Source organism: Mauremys mutica, chromosome 1 (genome assembly GCF_020497125.1).
Source record: "Mauremys mutica isolate MM-2020 ecotype Southern chromosome 1, ASM2049712v1, whole genome shotgun sequence".
NCBI lineage: Eukaryota > Metazoa > Chordata > Testudines > Geoemydidae > Mauremys > Mauremys mutica.
This window is the reverse complement of record NC_059072.1, coordinates 96,557,157-96,575,335: the sequence shown is the minus strand read 5'-3', so window position 1 is coordinate 96,575,335 and position 18,179 is coordinate 96,557,157. Positions and strand designations below refer to the sequence as shown.

General features: G+C 45.1%; 1 protein-coding gene across 7 annotated transcripts in view; it reads left to right on the top strand.

The window, feature by feature from the left end:
- RASD2 (RASD family member 2) overlaps positions 1 to 18,179 on the top strand; it is a 74,895-nt gene that overhangs the window by 43,272 nt on the left and 13,444 nt on the right. For 4 of the 7 annotated variants that reach the window (XM_045020094.1, XM_045019977.1, XM_045019767.1 and 1 more), the window contains exons 1-2: positions 15,404 to 15,492; positions 17,709 to 17,810. The gene's annotated coding sequence lies outside the window, so the exon portion shown is untranslated. Of the gene's footprint in view, positions 1 to 1,989; positions 2,041 to 9,416; positions 9,604 to 15,403; positions 15,493 to 17,708; positions 17,811 to 18,179 lie in introns of those variants that run through there. The other 3 variants (XM_045019902.1, XM_045019842.1, XM_045020164.1) reach the window with 3 other exon arrangements.

Below are 18,179 nucleotides of genomic sequence, written 5' to 3'. Positions count from 1 at the left end.
GTGTCTGTCTGCTATGCTGTCTCCCCTCCCTCGTGTTCATGCTGCCTTGTGTGAGAGGCTACATTAACAACAATGTGTTAACCCTTGAGGGCTCAGCCGAGTGCTAGTTCATCATTTTGCACTGGGGGTCGGGACCCCTCAGGGGGTCACGAGGTTATTATGCAGGGGGTCGCGAGCTGTCGGCCTCCACCCCAAACCCTGCTTTGCCTCCAGCATTTGTAATGGTGTTAAATATATAAAAAAGTATTTTTAATTTATACGGGGGGGTCACACTCAGAGGCTTGCTATGTGAAAGGGGTCACCAGTACAAAAGTTTGAGAACCACTGGTTTAGCAGCAAGGCATTCCCTGGGAAATAGCCCACCCTCTCCCACCTCAACCAAGCTTCACAATCATCATAGGCATCCGAAGAAGTGGGTATTCACCCACGAAAGCTCATGCTGCAAAACATCTGTTAGTCTATAAGGTGCCACAGGATTCTTTGCTGCTTTTAATCATCATAGCTGTGAACAGTATTACATTGTTTGTTTAAAACATATACTGTGTGTATATCTATATAATATATAGTTTTTTGTCTGGTGAAAAAAATTTCCCTGGAATCTAACCCCCCCACATTTACATTAATTCTTATGGGGAAATTGGATTCGCTTAACATCGTTTCACTTAAAGGCACATTTTTCAGGAACATAACTACAACATTAAGCAAGGAGTTACTGTACTTACAGCACCTTAATCACTTCTGTTGTTCTTCTCTTAACACCCTCCAATATCTTTCTGGTAATGAAGTGACCACACCACAGATGAATTCAATATTCCAAGTGTAAGTGTGCCAGAGCCATGCAGAGAGGAATTTATTAATTCTCTATATGTGATGTGACGTCAACGTGTATTCAACCCAAAACTGAATTGCCCGTTTTCTTCCTGGCTGCCACATTTGGATTGTAAAGCCAAGACTGACTTGCCACCCACAATTTCTTCTTCATCTCTATTGCTTTGGGGTTCTCCCTCCTATTGAGCATCTGTGTTTCAGATTGCTTTCCCGCAGGTGTATTAGTTAGTATTTTCCTACATTAAACTCATGTTATTTATCTTCTCTCCAGCCAAGTCTCTGATCTGTTTAGGTCCCTCCTGACTTGAGCCCTAGAACATGCATTGGCATGTGTGTTCGGTTCACTCATAACTGAGGGTTGGAGAAGATATGGTGTTTCTTCTGAGTGCTGGAGGTGTGCCAAGCCCTCTTTCACTCTGGGGTTTCATAATAATATTAATATGTTCGTTAGCTTGCCCAGAAGGAAGGATCATGGGGTTACAGAGGTGCCAATTAGCACATCTTGTGTTGAAAAATATTCACTGCCCATCTCTGAGGTGAGAGAAATCCATTTTTTGTTAATGATGTTTTCCTTTTGAAGCCTGGCAGCTACCGCAGCCAGGTTGGTTTCAAAAAGAGTCAGGAGAAGCAGCACAGCTTACCTAGGGGAAAGGTGCCAGGCTTCAGCAAGGAACAGCTTGCATCATCCCAGCACCAGGAGGCAAGAGCAGAGTTTGGGGGATGGAGCAGAGGGGAAGGAAATGGGTGGAGGGGGGGAAGTAATTCATAGAGCCCCCCAAATGCTATTGGAAGCAAAGTCTCTGAAGAATCCTGTTCTGTATGGTGGGCAATGGGGCATCTCAAGTAAAATCTGTCCCATTCCCAACATCTGGGGACAGCCGGGAACGGTGGAGCTGTTTGTGCCCTAGAGCCTGTGCGTGTGTGCCATTCTCTACAGCACCTGCTGCTGGGAGACGCTGGGACTGGAGTAGGTTCCCCCACAAACAGTGCTCCCACTGACCAGGCTTCATGCTAAGGGACGTCAACTCCAGAATGGCTACAAACCAGCCATTCCCTGCAGTGACGGATGTAGAGCACTGAAGCTCGACCATTCCTGAGAACATTCTCTGCTGACATACCCTAGTGCTCATGACAACTGCAGACAATGGAACACAACAGAGATGTAAAGCAGCCCTGCTAGCCTCCCACCTGAAAGAGGCTTTAGAAATCAAGGTAAATTAAAGAAAATGGCTGGTGTCAAGTGCTTGTGAGATTTCAGGCCATTCAGTAGGGAGGCTGGGAACAATGAAAAGAACTCTGATGGCCCCCATGTAATTCCACAGCAAGAAGCCCAGCTGGAGTACTGTTCAGCTGGTCCTGAAGTGCATCTGATTATGAAATTCACCCATTAGGGTTTGGGGTTGTTGTTTTTTAGGACTTGACACTTTGATTCTGATGGAAATGAAACATGCTAACGGAGAGTTTGAAAAGTCTCATCGAATCCTCCTGCTTCTTAAATACATACAATCTGATTTCCTTATCATGCCCATGTGCTCGTTTGGGGTTTGCGGCAAGTCACCATGGCTCTTGATTGGTGATAGCCAATGAGGAAGAGGGTTCAATGCAGGAAGATGGCTGACGAGGAAGATGGCTTGATTCCTCTTGTGAAGAATTCAGCAGTGACTCCTCCATCCCCATACTGACACAAGGTAAAATTTCAGTGCCACTTAGACAATGGTTCACAGAAGCAGAATCACTAAAGGGAGGAGTTAGGACAGATAGTTACATGTTTCTTGACCATTTCCAACTTAGCGTGATAATGTTGTCGTCACTTTTGACACGTTGCAGTATCACAGCAGCTACTTGTATCATCAGTCTGTGATCGCCACTCTCATGACAATGAAATGGCCCCTCATGACACTGCATTTAATTCTTGTGGTTACCCATGATGTTCAGACCAGGGTCACAATTCAATACGGGTCACCAAGGCCACCTCAAGGAGAACGTATGGTGCAAGAGGCATTGGGTCAGAGATCACCTCAGCGCAGGTTGGGCTGAGCGAGCACAGCCGCTGGCAAAAAAATTTGCAACGTTCTTTCAGCCTCCCTGCAAAAGTAAGCAATGCTTAGCCTCGAGGAGCAGCTGTGCTTGACAACTAAAATCCTCCCATCTGTAAGTGATTAGAGGCTCAGCAGCTGTCCAAGGCAAAGGCTTAATTGCTTTTCTTTTTGTCTATTGACGCCATATAATGAAGAGGCCTAGATTGTGCCTTTAATCGGCAGCCTTGAGTAAAGGGTTGTTAAGAGCCACCCTGCCTTAGGGGGAACTCTAAGGATTGTACAAACCCTTCCCAAGCTGCTTGGTGCACAGGATAGTGCAGCCTGCTCTCCCCAGTAAGTCCACCCTGTTCCAGTGAGCAGTGCAGAGGAAGGCAGGGCCATGCTTTTCACCCCTCTTTGCCCTCATAGGGTGATGACGTGCTCCCTATGAAGAGTAGGGTCTATTGCAGACTGGCCCCCTTGTGTAAGGTATGACATACGTCTCCTTGAGTCCCCACCTGTGCTGGCCTGGAGACAGGAATCAAACAAGGAAATGGGGAATTTAAAAACGGCTGTGTTTCTTTTCTTTGCTTTCACACCTCGCCCTTTCCCATGTGCTGAACTCTCTCCTTCCCTTTCTGTTAGCTTCTCCTTAGGCCATCGCAGCTAGGTCAGGTTGCAGCGTTGCATACATTTCATTACCCTTCCCTGTTCAGCTGACATTTGTGATGGTCTTGGGGGATTTTTGCTAGCTGTTATTGGACGCTCTTGACAGTTTGTTTAACTCTGCACTATTTAGATGAACATGTGGACTTACACCTTCAGAGCAGCCTATGTCTGCTTGCCAAGTCCTCTCTGTCAGCTCTCTCCCTGCAGAGTATAATCAAGGCCTGGAAATACCCCAAAATTCTTTGCAATGTGCGGCGTTGCTGTAGGGTTTAACTACAGAGACCACCATGGTAAATGCCCAGGTTTGAGTGCTGGCAAAATGTCCTAGCCCATGGGCTAGTGATTATTTTTGTAATGGAAAAGAGCCTTACTTGCTAGCAGGTAGAACTTTGGGTGGAATCACCACTTACTGGTGAGACCAGAAGGCTTTCCTCATGCAAATACGTCATATTGCTCTAGGAATGACCCTTGCTTAAAGGGTTGATGGCTTAGCCAGTCAGCAAGTGGGCCATGTTCACTGAATATGTAACTGAAAGCAGGGTGTCTTTGGCAGGCCCTTTGCACTGAGGGATGTCACGATATTACAGTTAGGAGAGAGAAGGCTTTATGCATATGTCATGCCTATATGGAAAGTCCTACACCTCCACTTCCTGTGCTGGCCGATGGGTTGGCCAACCCCAAGCATTCAAAATCATGAGTCAAGTCCCCAGAGATCATGAGATTGGCTTACCAATAATGAGGTTTTTAAAAAAGGGGGTCCTTCCTGTTTATCATCTGGTTTCTGAGCTTCTAGAGTGAACTTGGTGGGACATGATGCTCCATATTCTTTATAGAAATATGCTTTTGATATGAATATGGCATAATTAAGATATATTTTATGCAAGATGGCTCATGTAAGATATCATTGGAAAGGTTATGATTTACTGAATGTGATTATCCAATTTGTATGCATGTATCATTTCTGTATCTGGAGTTAGGAATATTGACTATGTAATAATTACATCTATGGTTATATTTGGAGACACCCACCAGCAATCAGCCTTAATGGGCTATTGGGAAAAAGACAATGAGTCTTCAAAGATGCAGATCCCCCATCTTCCGGGAGTTCCTTCCTGTGGACATTGCAAATAAACCTGGTTTCATGGTTGCTCTGACACTGCAAGGTCAGGTGATAATGTCACCTGGTAAAAAGTGACCTTGGAGACTTCTGGTACTTTCCCACTGGAAACAAAGGCTTCCCACCTTATTTAAATTCTATTTAAGGCTGGGGAGTAAGGCAAACAAGACTCTTCCTGCCCAAGAAGAAAGACTGCTGAAAGTACCTGAAGAGACAAAGGAAATGAGCTGTGGGAAAGGCAAGGGCTGAATCCAGACTAAGACAGGAATCTAATCTGTAAAGAGAAATAACTGGAACTCTAAACTACAGAAGCTCTGAAATTTGCCTAAAACAACATTTAGAGTGAGAAATTACATGTTATCTATTTCTTGAGTGTATTAAGCCTAGTTTGTGTGTTTCATTTTATTTGCTCAGTAATCTGCTTTGTTCTGTTTGCTATCCCTTCTAATCACTTAAAATTTACCTTTTGTAGTTAATAAACTTATTTCTTGTTTATAACATAACCCAGATTGTGTAATTCATATTGGGAGGGGGGCAAGAAGTTGTGCATCTCGCTCCACATCAAGGGAGAGGGCGAATTTTTATGAGCTTGCGCTGAGCAGATCTTTCTATACAGCGCAAGACAATATTAGTTTGGGTTTACTCCCCAAGAGGGGGAGCTGCACTTGAGTGCTAGGCAATTTCCTAGCTGATTCTCCCCAGAGAGAGCTGCTTGCAGACCTTGTGTGATTCTACAGGTGCGTCCCTACCTGTGTGTGTGCTGCCAGAGGCCGGAAAGCCTGATTCAGCAAAAAAGGGGGAGGGGGCCGAGGCTAGTTGAGCAGGCAGGCTCAGTGAAACCTTAGTGCATCAGGTGGCATCCCGGACTGAGAGTGCGGGGTCCAACCCATCGCGCTTGGGTCACATTTCTAAGCTTTTCTCTGATACCATTCGGTCTAGACACCTTGTTTTTTTAAATGAAAGCTGAGATTGTCCTCTAAGCATATGAATCTGGAGGCTGGGACTTTATGAAAAGCACCAGATATTGCAAGACTTACAGTAAAATCACAAGAGTTTGCAGCATTGCCGTGTTAATGTTATACTGAATCTGTTTTCGGTGTATGGTCTCTTGAAATCTCTAAGAATGGCAGCCTGGTTGTCCATTTTAAGGTTATATGCAGTGTTGTGATAGTCTCAGTACATTTCCCAGATCTAAAGAAGAGCTCCATGTAGCCTGAAAGCTTGTCTCTCTCACCAGCAGAAGTGGGTCCAATCAAAGACATAGCCTCACCCACCTTGTATTTTCATTTTGAGGCTGTCCATATTGGAGATCAGTTTTAGCTTAGATCAGACACAGGGCGTTGGTGAGTCACTGTACTCCCTCTGTCACGGTGACTTTGGAATTCTTCTCCAATTGTTTTCTTTCATCTGAAATAAAATTCATTTAGATACAGACTGAGGCTCCTGAGCCTCAAATGGCTCTTTAATGTGTCTCCTGCAGCTCTTCGCAGCACATGATATTACAACACTGTGATTTAATTATTAACCAGTCAGGATGCTTTTACTGCATTGTTAACCAATTGTAGATGATAAAATAATAATACTTGGTCAGTCATTTTGCTGTGAGAATTACATATAGAAGCTAAATATTTACCCTATCATACTGTTTAAATAGGAATATATAGCACTATAGTAAATAAAACAATGAATTCACACTACTGTGACTCTTCTGGGTAACGCTGATCGCTAATTTGGCTCCTGAACCACTGAGGTCTGAGAATCGCTGCTCTAAAACAGAAGACACAGGTTGTTCTTTGTGTCTGAAAATACAGAACAGGCAACCCCCAGGATGCAATGAGCAAATGTGGTCCAAGAAAGCAAAACCCTGCTTGCACTCCAGGCACCACCATGCTCCAGCAGATCCACTTGGAGATCAGCGTGCAGACAGACAAATGTCCCTGGCCTCACTCTGCCTTTCTCCTCTGTGCGGGGTAGGGAGAGAAAACAGCTTCTTGGAGATTTAGACGCTAAATAGCAAAGCTCCCAAGTGGCAAGGAGAGCAAAAAACAGTCACGTTTACTCTTAGACTTTGTACCTTGTGTCCTCAGAGCTGCGGAGCTGCATTTCAATGAAGCAGTCGCAGAGACTGGTAGCAGTAACACGCCCACCTGGTCCGACAGCATTTCAGTCCAGTCTCACCACAGTGGTGTGGTTTGGGGGTGTTTTTTTGTGTGCACCTGTTTAAGTGGTGTGACGCTTGGCTGTGGATGCTCATGTTTGGCTGGTAGCGTGGTGGGAAATGGCTTGCATGGATGCCTTTCCAAGAACAAGGCTGGTCTGTTGGCAGAGGGCGGTGCACACACAAGCTTGCAATCCCGCCGTGCAAGCGTCAGCGAGATGTGAGCGAAGAGGGCAAGGGCTGTGCCAGGAAGAAAGTGCCGTAGCTCTGGCAAACAGATTGCCTCCATTTAACCCCACAGCACTCAACTGAACTGTAACTAACTAAAGCAATTCTTCTGCCAGAAGGCAAGTGCCCCCTTGCACCTTCCAAACCTGCTTATGGTTGCATAAGACTGGAACTGCAGAGTTGGAGGTTGCTATGACAACTTCCATCCCCGAGTCTCTGTCTCCCTCTCGGTAGAAAACTTTGTGTGTGTGAAGGAGAGAGGGAGGAGAGCACACACTGTAGTGATGGACAAATAAATCCCTTGTTTGGGGGGGCTGGGATGCTCCCTGAGTTGTGAGGCACCTTACCACTACCTGCCCTTTGCATGAAGCAGTCTTCTTTGTGCTTGCTGTGGATCAGCTCCCTGAAACCAACAGCCTCTGGCAGCGCAAGCACAAGGGATACTCATGCTAGTATCCAGGCCTCAGCAGACCTCGCACTCACCATACAGGTCACACGCCAACCCCTGAATACTCGGTGGGTTCCCAGCAGTGTCCAGCCCCTCATCCACTGAACACTTGCAGAATAACTGGGCCTCCTGTCCCCCCAGGAACAATACACACCGGCGTGTAAGATTCAGCTCAGGACCAGCACTTTGCTTAGCAGCACAGCCCTGAGATGTATTTATTGTGAAAACAAGAATAAGTTTATTATCAAAGAGCAGAGTCCAGTCATAAGGAGTACGAATGTTGGCAACAAGTGGTCACATGTCAAAGTCATAACACGCTTACATTTCTTTGGACAGGAATCAGGTTTTCAAGCTTTTCTTTGCAACTGTGAGGGCTAGAAACGTAAAAACTCAAAATTAAAAATGAAATCTGAGGGTTTCACATCATCACATTAATAAAAATTTAAAAATTAGGATCTGGGGCTTTAAGCAAAGCACCAAATATCCTGCGGCTCACAATAAAATTGCAAGAGTGGGCAACAATAATGTCAGGTGGCACTGCAAAGCTGGACTGAGGTTCATTGGCAAGGTTGTATTTGTGAGCTGGAGGGTTCGGGAAGGGGATTAGCAGGGAGTGATGCGGGTGAGGATTTAAATGCACTGGCAGAGCTGTCGGAGGGGGTGGGTCTCAGGGCTAGGATAGCAGGGGAACTGCAGGTCATGATTTAGGTGCATTGGTAGAACAGGGAGGGGTGCCCAGGATTGAATTAGCAGGAGGCTGGGACGGAGGTCATTAGCACGGTGAATGGGAAGTTTGTATAGTGTCTTCCCATCTGGGCTATTTGTTACCTCAGTTTCATGAGCATCGATTTCACCTCAACATTCCAGGTAGCATGTCCTTTGCAGATGTCTTTGGCTTTCAGTCCTCATTGAGCACGTATTGTCACAAGCCAGGGGGAACTGAAATGCAGTATGTATCTCTCTGTAGAGCTGTGTCTCTTTCTCTGGGATTAAAATAGAATAAAGTGCTTTTCAAAGAAATTAGCAAGGAAGGTGAGGTTTTTTCCAGGTGGTTATATAAGCTTTCTAGAGACAATCCCCCCTCACCCCCACCCCCAAAAAATCAATATTAACTTCATTAACTTTCTTTCTGTAGTCTTTTCTTAAGGCAGGGACAGGGAAGTAAACTGCAAATGCCCAAATGGAGAAATAGGGTAAGGCGGTAGGACCCTTGACGCAGAGAGATAATTCAAGGGTAGACTAGCTGTGTATTATGTGGAGCAGAGGTAGGGTTGCCAACTATCTAATCACACAAATCCAAACACCCTTGCCCAGCCCCCTTTCCCACCTCTTCCATGAGGCCCCGCCCCACACACTCCATCCCCTCTCCCTCCATTGCTCACTCACTTTCACCAGGCTGGGGCAGGGAGTTGGGGTGTGGGAGAGCATGCGGGTGCAAACTCTAGGAGGGAGTCAGGGTGCTGGAGGGGGCTCAGGCTGGGCCAATGGGAGCTGCAGAGTTGGCACTGGGGCGGGGACAGCACATGGAGACCCCCTGCCCACTCCCGGGGGCGGCAGGGATGTACTGGCCACTTCTGGAAGGGGCGCGGGGCCAGGGCAGGTAGGGAGCCTGCCTTAGCCCTGCTGTGCTGCCAGACTTTTAGCAGCCTAAAATCTCCTGGTTTGGCTCCAGTAGCCTCCAGGAGATAGAGCCTGATTCCAAGAGACTCCTGGCGAAACCGGGAGGGTTGGCAATGCTAAGCAGAGGTGAATATACACAGTTCATGTCCTAATTAGCTGTAAAATGGTATCCTGCCCTGCACAAATGCTCATCGTTTCCCTCTTTCCTTTCTTCTCCTTGTTTTGTCCGAGAGTTCTAATCTTATAAATTGTAGCTGGCACTGCAAGGAGTGGGACTCCAGTTAGTTGGTTTGATACTAATTAAAGTTGTTTCTGCTGTTCATTTCACAGATGCAGTCCTCTTCCACTTTTAAGGAGAGCAGTGGTCACAGCCAGTGGGAGCTTTTATTAATCCAATAGTCTCTGGCACTGAAGGCAGAAAGTTCAGTTGCTAATTGGATTATTGTGGGATTATTTGGAGAGGAGAGAAGTTTCTCAAAGCAGAGGAAGGTCAGGAGTATATGGAAGTGAAAAGAAGGTACAATAACTTTGTACTACATATGTTCTGTGAACTTTGATCCAGAACACATAGAAAGCACCTTGGGTCTGATTCCCTATGGCTCTGCACCTTGTATGGTCACTTACACACATAAACCACTGCTGTGTCAGAGTGGTAGCAATTTACATCATTCACATAGGCTCTAGTTTGATCACACGTTATTGGGGCTTGATGCAGGCATCACTGGGTGTAATTGCATGGTGTGTGTTATGCAGGAGGCCCAATTGCATGATCAGAATTGTTCCTTCTGGCCTTGAAATCTATTCATTTAAAGAGCGAGGCGATGGTGAAGTTGGCCCCATGTCAGCACAGCTGTTTGTAGCTTTCATTATGAAACCTGAAACTGGGCCATGTTCATCCAGATCTGGATTTCACTCAAAGCTTGAAATTCAGACCAGGCTTGCAGACAGGTTCACAAACATTGGAGCAGCCCTGGTTCCTGAAAATTAGAGCTTGCAGATGAGCTCCACATTAAATTTTGGGACTCGTTCAAACTTCAGATCAAACCTGGGGCAAACAAATTCACACAGTCCCTGGTAGGTACCCTACAGCTTCTAGTTAACAATATAGTGCTCTGTTTTAGCACTGCCAGCTCTGATTTTATTGCACGTCTAGTGATACTTGACATTTCACTTAAAACCCCAGCTTTTTTTAAATAAGATTTTAGCCCTTTTATTTTCAAAGGAAAGCTTGAAAATGTGGCCCCCAATGTACCTAAAGGCTCAAAAAAAATCAAACAATAAAAAGAACCCAAAATAATTTTTTATCTCATGATTTTGGTGGGAGGTTGACTCATAATTTTTGAATGCTTGTGGTTGGCATTGTAGTTGACAATGCTGCATTCATAACAACTGGACCAAAATGGCTTTGTTCCATATGAGTTATCAATCCCCCCGCCCAGACTTTCATACCACGTGGACTGTTATTCACTCATGCAGTAACTCACCTCCCAGGGTAAGCGTTCGGACTTTGCAATTAGTTTTCCTTGAATCCTCTCTCTGTGCTGATTATACCTCGTCTGATGGTTCAGACCCAGCACTGGAGTGGTTGGGAAACAAGGTTCCTATTCCCACTGCTCCCACTTGATTCACTGTGCGACCCTGAACAAAATAGATTGCCTCTCTGCCTCGGTTTCCCCATAGGTCAAAAGAGACAAATATTTGTGTAGTTGTCTCATAGGAGGCTAAACTCGTGGCTGTTCACAAAGCATTTTGTGGGATTAGTAAAAGCCGATAGAAGTCCAAGCATTACTATTATTTATTGGTATGGCTGTCGTTTTGCGTCTTGAGTACATTATTGCCGTGCTTAAAACAAAAAGAGAAAAATGGTGCGGAGAACAAGCACAAAACATGGACAAGGGGTACTTCTGAGCTATTCTTTTTCCAGGAATTATAGGTAGTCACAGACTTCAATTAAAAAACCCAGAGGTATTTAATATTGTGACAAAGTAATGAGGCATTTATTTATCCCAAAGGCCTCCTTATTTTAATAATAAAAGGAAAAAATGGTAGGGAAAGAACAGTTATTGTGATTACTAGAAATGGCACAGCTGTGAGATAGTCCAGCAGTTCTATGATACAGGAAGGGGAGGGTAATTGAGGACATTCACCTAAATCACTGAGACATTGAGCCTGATTCACTGATTCTATTTTTACCCTGATGTGACTCCATTGAAACCAAGCGCCCAGGTGAAATCCATGGATCTGCAATAGTATAACATTGGAGCAACATGGTTATGAAGCCAGCTTCAGGGAAGAGGCCAAGGGGGATAACAAAGGGATTAATTATCCTTAATAACAGGGAAATCTGGTCCTCAGAGAGTGACTTCAGGGAGAAAGACCAAGGGAAGTGTCAAAGGGATTAGCCCTCAGTTGCACCATCCACCAGTGAGGTATCGGCTCCAGGAAGCAGAGAAGCAGGGTTGAGAAAAGTTCATCTCTCAATCACAAAGAACACAGATTTGGCAGCGTTCCTGCTAGAAGAAACCATCTGCAAAGTATTTTCTGGAAATATTGCTCCCACCATCTCCTGAAGGCACAGGAAGGGGTGAACGTGGAAAGGGTTTTTTTAATAGATTTTAAAAACCTAGATCCCAGAAAAGCATTTTTTTTATAAGCTGCTTCCCTGCCCAGTAGTGCTCCATCCAGTTTGCAAGGCAGATGGAGCCTCAGAGTATGAGTATTTACACTGTCCCAGTTTATGTAGCGGCAGCCAGAGCTGCCTGGGCTATAACAGACATTTCTTAATGGGGATCAAAATAGAACTACCTGCCAGAGACCACATCACATGTGCTGCAGAAGGCTGTGGTGTTTTACTCAATGTTTCATGCATTTTTCATGTTTTTCAGCTTGTCTCTATGCAGTTTGTTTTGTCTCTGTTTTCTCACCCCCCTCCCATCTTATCAGGCTTTATTATGCTTTTGTTCTGATGCTTTCAAGTGATCCCCTGTATTCACCTCTTCACCGGACTCTTCTGTAACTAAACGTTTTCTGGAAGGTTCCAACTCTGACAGGAGGTGATTGGGAGAGAGGGGGAAAGTAGGCTCACATAATGGAGTGCCAAGGAGTAATAGCCAGATAACCCAGTACTGTGGAAACAGAACTGTGGAAGAACCCAGGTAGCTGCCATTTTCCCCTCTCTGTATGCAGCTCCTGGATGGAAGAAGCCAGCGGGATCCCTGGGGAATGGATTCTGTGGAACCTCTCATACCATGCTGCACGCCCACAGTTACTGGCCTGCAGGACTCAAGAGGGAGAGGTGTGCACCCCTCCTTGCTCCCATATGCACAATTGTCTGCCTGAATAAATGGGTGTTGGAAAGAGACTGAAACTCATGACTTGTGCCTGTTCCTACACATTCATGTAGGGCTTCTATACTCTGTACTCAGTGTCAGAAGAGAACAGGGCTTCTCCTTCAGCAGAGAATGCCTTAGAAGTCACCTACCACAAGACAGGCCCAACAAATAAAGTAATAAAACGCCACTAGCTGTCACCTACAGCCCCCAACTAAAAACCTCTCCAGTGTATCATCAAGGATCTACAACCTATCTTGAAGGACGATCCCTCACTCTCACAGACCTTGGGAGACAGGCCAGTCCTCGCCTACAGACATCCCCCCAACCTGAAGCAAATACTCACCAGCAACTACACAACAAAAACACCAACCCAGGAACCAAACCCTGCCACAAACCCCGATGCCAACTCTGTCCACATAGCTATTCAAGGGACACCATCATAGGACCTAACCACATCAGCCACACCATCTGGGGCTCGTTCACCTGCACATCTACCAATGTGATATATGCCATCATGTGCCAGCAATGCCCCTATGCCATGTACATTGGCCAAACCAGACAGTCTCTACGCAAAAGAATTAATGGACACAAATCTGACATCAGGAATCATAACATTCAAAAATCAGTAGGAGAACACTTCAATCTCTCTGGTCACTCAATAACAGACCTAAAAGTGGCAATTCTTCAACAAAAAAACTTCAAAAACAGACTCCAACGTGAAGCTGCAGAACTGGAATTAATTTGCAAACTGGATACCATCAGATTAGGCCTGAATAAAGACTGGGAGTGGTTGGGTCATTACAAAATCTAAACTTAATTTCCCCAATACTAATTTATCTCTACTGTTACTCACACCTTCTTATCAACTGTCTGTAATGGGCCACTCTGTTACCACTTCAAAAGTTATTTTTCCTCACTTGGTATCCTGCTGTTAATTGATTTATCTCATTAGACTGACCTCACACTTGGTAAAGCAACCCCCATTCTTTCATGTATTTATACCTGCTCCTGTATTTTTCACTTCATGCATTTGATGAAGTGGGTTCTAGCCCACGGAAGCTTATGCCCAAATAAATGTGTTAGTCTCTAAGGTGCCACAAGGACTCCTCATTGTTTAGACCACTCTATTTTCCTTCATCAGGGCAGGGGAGATTATAAACCAATGAACTTGGTCCATCAATGGGAGTATAGACACTGACTTCTTTACCCTTAGCTGTATAGCCCGCCTTAGGATAGGGGAAGAATATACTTTGTATTTCCCTGATACCTTCTATGCAAAAACCTCAAAGAGCTTTACAAACATAAAGGAATGTAGACTTGCAACTAGAGATGGCTGAAAACTTTCATTCACAATTTCTTTGATGAAAAATGGCTTGTTTCAAAACTGAAAACTTTTGCAAGAAATTTTAGTTTTTCCATTTTTTCCATTTTTTTTAAATAAACCAAATATTTTGAATTTGTTTTTCTTTCTCCCAATTCCCCCCCTCCGATGTTGATGTTGGGGGGGGGTCATCATTTTTCTGTTTTCTTCCCATTTTCCACTCTGTAACTTTTTTGAATACGCAAAGGAAACTCTAAATCTTCTACTTGGTAACTTTTCAAAGATGGGCAAAACGTTTTGAAAAGCTGGAGTGGCAAAAGGGAAAAAAGGCTGCCTGTGCCCTTTGGGGAGGAGGTAAAATCTGGGCATCCTTCATTTTATGCACTCAGTGGCCAAATGAGAGAACCAGGGGGAAATGAAAATTCATTTTTGTTGCATGAAAAATTGTTCAATTTCAAACCTCGTGAATCAGAAACAACTTCAGAATTTTTCACAAAATTGTTCCTCCATTTTTCACCCAGCTTTATCCAGTCTCCCTGTGAGACAGGTGACTATTATTCTGTTTTACACCCAAGGCCAGTAACGCACTGAGAAATCAAATGACTTAGCTAAGGTGACACACATAGTCTGTGGCAAGTGTAGGAATAGAACCCTGGCTGTCTCCCGGGCTTGCATCTTATCTTTCCTCCTCTTCTAGGTTAACGCTGTCGATAGCCACTTATTTCCCCATGTTCATGACTAATTGTAACCCCCCCTCCTTGAGTGTCCTTCACTAAGTTGAGTTAGCTGGGGGCTCTCATCTGTAGGGCTACCCAACTTTGTGCTGCTTATAGTAAGTGTGACATGGACAGTTGCCAAGCCTCCAGGATTGTCCTGGAGTCTCCACGATTAAGTCATATGATGAAACAGCTCCAGGAATACTTCCAACCAAAATTGGCAGCTTTACATGGGGTTGGGGAAAAGCGATGCCGCTTGTTGTCTCCTGTGTAATAACTTTTCAGTTATTCAGGGAGGGGCCATAAGCGAATGAAGTGAATACGAGAGGGGTGGTGGGAAGAGCAAAGATGTGGGGGTGGGAGAATGAGTCTGGTACATTGAATAATGAAGGCGATTAAAATGAATGGGAGAAGAGAAAAGCTGATTTAAATATTTAATTTCTCATGTGTTTGCATTGAAAAGGAGACAAAAACCTTGGAACATCCTTTGTCTTGAACTAATTGTGTTCAGAGGTGAGAGGCATGTGATTGTCATTTCCCTCATATCCCTGGTTAAGAGAGAACAGACGGGTCTCACTTCATTGGACCACTAGTCCATTAAATCAGCATCCAGTATTCAGTAATGGCTGATGCTTCAGCAGAAGTAAAACAATAACTATTATTGCACCTAGCCTATTGTGCAATGCTGTATGTTGCATGGGGAACGGTCCCGTTGTGATCCTGTAGCAATCAGTGTGAGAGGTGATGCTGCCATCCTGTTTTGGGAGCATTGCATCTTTAAAAATGGAGGCGCCTCCCTGCAGCTGCCATTTTGTGCTTTGGTTCAAATGCAGAATATTACAGAGCAAGTCACTTTGCTTTCTGTCTGTCATTTAGATTTGGAAGCAGACAGTTTGAACTGTACTGTTCTCTGGCTTTTCACTTCTCCACGCCCCCTCTTCCTTTATTAGAAAAGCCTCTGGTGAAGTTGGAATACAGTGCTTCTCCCATCACTGGCCTTTGATAACTCTGGTGGAGCTGCATCAGCTCAGTGGAAGGTAAGTTCAGCTTCCATAGCCCATCCAGTCCTAGGCCTCTCTGATAATACTGCCAGTGACAGTTATAGAATCATAGAGTTTAAGGCCAGAAAGGACCACCAGATAGTCTAGTGTGACCTCCTGTATATCACAGACAACCAACACCAGACAGCACCCGCACTCTAGAACCAACAATGGAAATGAAACCAAAGCATTACAGCCCACACGAGACTAGACTCTTATGTGCCACAGGCAGAGATAGGAATGTCTGAGCTACACCAGTGCTTGAGGCTCCCAGCAGTGGCAGAAAATTGCTTGAGAGATACCCAGGTAATCCTGGCAAGTGGTCCACACCCCATGCTGCAGAGGGGAAGGCCAAAACCCCCCCAAGGTTACTGCCAAGCTGACCTGGAGAAAAATTCCTTCCTAATCCTACATATGGCAATCAGTTAGATCCTGAGCATGTGAACAAGAACCATCCAGCTAAGCACCTTGGAGAAAGACTTCTTGGTGTCACCTCACTACATTGGCCCACCCCACGCCATGTCCCATTTCCTCCAGCCTTGGCCATCTCTGATGTGTCAGAGGAAGGAGACCAAAAAAACCCCCATAATACACTGAGGGGGGGAATCCCTTTCTGCCCCCTGTAGGTGATTGGCTGAAGTCTTGAAGCACAAGCTTTAGGAAAATAAGACATAAACCAGAAGGGACGTCCCCCTCAGAGTTTCCAAGCCCTGTCCCCCACCATCATAAGCAATCCTGTCATACAATCCCACTCAATTTTGTCCAGCTATCCCTTAAAATGAATGAAGTTGTTTGCCCCCACAACTCCTATTGTGAGACCATTCCAGAGGCTCACCCCTCTGATGGTTAGAAACCGTCTTCTAGTTTGCAGCCTGAATTTATTTCTGGCCAGTTTATATCCTTTTGTTCCCATGTCAGAACTGTCCTTTAGTTTAAATAGCTCTTCACCCTCCCTGGTGTTTACCCCTCTGATATATTTATAGAAAGCAATCATATCCGCTCTCAGCCTTCTTTTGGTTTGGCTAAACAAACCAAGTTCTTCTTGTTCTCTTGGGGTGATGATTTTGTGCTGTTGATCCTTATCTGCTAGAAACTGGGTGGTGGGGCCCCCATGGTCATCTTATTTAGCCCACTGAACGGCTATCCTATAGTGACAGCTTTTGGTTCCTGTTGACCTGTATTCAGTTTGAATTGGTAACCTAGAGGTAAAGGGCATCATATCCCAATTTTTAAAAAAATTGCCCTGAGCTATCCAGTCCCCACCCCTGGTATGTGTCAGGATGTCAGCTGAGCCCCAGTAGCTGAAGGAGTCGTGGTCTTGCTGTATGAAAGGAGTGTGAAGGATTGGGCCTACCTACCTTATTGCGCCCTCTTCTGGCTGAATCCAGGATGCAAAGCTAGCTCCCTCCCTAGGGAAATCCTGCCGGGGAGGGGGGGAGGGGGAGCTCTCACAGAATCCAGGGAGAGTAGTCTCCATTCCGATTAATTGCTGTCAGACACTCACCACAGGGCCCCTAGACTAGTAGTCTTCAGTTCATGATAGGAAGTTGGCATTCTGATGGTCACTCCTGGGTCAATGCTCTATTCAAAATTGAAAGGGTTGTAAGGGTAGGTACCAGTATGTCACATGGGCATTTGAGTTTTTCATGGTTTGGAGCCACTTTAATGCCGCATCATCAGTGACCAAGACAAAGGGTTTTCCAAACAGATAGTACCTCAGTGCCTTTGCAGCCCAGTGTATGGTCAGGCATTCCTTCTCAAGGACCAAGTATCATGTTTCCCAGAATAGAAGTTTTCTACTTATATAGAGGGTAGGGTGTTCTCGTCCATGGAAGGTTTGGGATTACACTGCACTCACAACGTGGTGCAAGGTGTCAGGGCGTAGAACGAATTCTCGAGAGAAATTGGGGCTGTGCATTATTGGCTTGTTGCATAGAATCGGTTTAATTTTTCCAAAATGCTTGATCACACAAGGGAGACCACATGACCTCTCAAGGGGCTAATTTTTTAAAAGGTTGTAAGTGCTGCAGCCAATCGGGTGAAGTTTGGTACCAATCTTCTATAATACCCGGCAAGACCTAGGAAGGCCTAGACCTGCTTTATAGTTCTTGATATGGGTGTATTTGCCAGGGCCTCAACTTCATCCACTGGGGTTGTACCTTTCTGTTCCCTACTAGATACCCCAAATATTTTGTTTTCCATTTCCTCACCAGGCACTTCTTTGGATTTGCTGTGGATGGCCTCCCATAGGGCTTGAAAGACACCTGCTAGATTTCGGTGGGCCAGTCCTGACAATAGAACATCACATCATCAAGGTAGGCTGCAGCATAGCGATGATGGGGCTGCATCTCCTGCTCCATCAGCCTTTGAAAGGTAGCCGGGGCCCCATGCAATCCAAAGGCCATGCTAATGAATTAGAATAGACCCAGTGGGGTAGAAAAGGTGTTTTTTTCCCGTGGGAGTAAGAGGAATTTGCCAATAGCCTTTAATTAGATCTAATGCTGTGATAAAGCAGGCTTGACTGAGGCAATCCATTGACTTGGAGCATCAGATATGCATCAAATTCAGAAATCGTGTTTCTTTGACAGAAATCTACCCAAAATTGGGCAGTCCCAGCTAGCTTCGGTCCCAAAACTACCAGACTACACCAGGGACCACTGGACTCCTTGATTATTCTCAATCTT